Genomic DNA, 1,256 nt, shown 5'->3' with positions numbered 1-1,256 from the left:
GAAAGCAACCGTAACTGAGTTACAGTACGAGTCTGTCTCTATGGGAAATGTAGTTAAAACTAAGTTGATGAGTACCTGCAGCTGTATTGGCTGTCTACGGAATACTTGTAGTGTAAGTATAATTTGTTGTCTGCAGAAAATTTGGAATTAAACTACAGATATGTGTAATTAAACTACACATTTCTGCAATTGAACTGCACATAATGTACAGATGAACTATGAATACTTGGAACATTTTTAAGTCGCATTGTAGTCGGACTGCTGTCATCATCACAATCACTGACCTCAGCTGATACTGCAATGATATCGAAGGCAGAGTGCAGTTTCAAATGTCAGCCGGGCCGTACCATTGAACTGTAGTTTGACAGCAACCATTGCTTAAGTCAGTGTGTTAAGTTGTTGCTGCATTTACACTGAAGCCATGGTACACCTCACACTGTTTAACTGCCCTGCGGTGAATGTGAAAACCGTCCACAGTTCAGGAGTGTTGAGTTGTCTACTCTGCATGTAGTGTTCTCGGCTCTAGCCCTATCTATTCTTCAATCACCGTGCACATTTGTAGTATTACTGATGTTCTGGACCGTGGATCTGTCTACCTTTCATCCGCCCTCCACATCTGCTGCTCGCAAGCGTACTCTGTTTACAACAGTGTCACCATTGAGTGCCGCCAGTCTACAGTGGTGCTTCGTTTATATACTTCATTTAGTTCATTGTTCGGGAAGCACAGTGCCGATAGGCACTTACCTACATAGGTGAAAATATTTCCACAAGAAAATGCAGTGGTAGTCACATTTATTGGTGAAAGTCATAATGCTAACAGTGTCTGAGCATGTTCACTGAACGAGTTCCTCCACCAATCATCAATATCAACATTGCCTGAAATATAAGACATAACATTTAGCTATTGTTCCCTTCATTTTCGCACTAACTCATTTGCTTTAGGGAACGGTGCATGTTCACTGCTAATACAAACAAGCTGCAACTGTTCAATATATAGGGGAGTAACTTACTAGGCTGGATTAAATCTCAGCTCCAACATAATATAGAAAAGTCAACCACCAGGCTCAGCAGTTATCAGGTCCATCAACATTACCATCACCTGTAAAGAAAAACATACCATTTAGCTATTGTCCTTTCATATGCCCACCGACACATTCACTTCAATGAAACTAAATTGCGACAGTTTAAAAGATATGGGAGTAACTCACTTGTTTGGAGTAAATCTCATCTCCAACAAGAGTGAAGAGCCAGACAAG

The sequence above is a fragment of the Frankliniella occidentalis genome, unplaced genomic scaffold (assembly GCF_000697945.3).
Source record: "Frankliniella occidentalis isolate FOCC.00 unplaced genomic scaffold, Focc_3.1 Scaffold709, whole genome shotgun sequence".
NCBI classification, from domain to species: domain Eukaryota; kingdom Metazoa; phylum Arthropoda; class Insecta; order Thysanoptera; family Thripidae; genus Frankliniella; species Frankliniella occidentalis.
Note: the sequence above shows the minus strand (reverse complement) of the source record.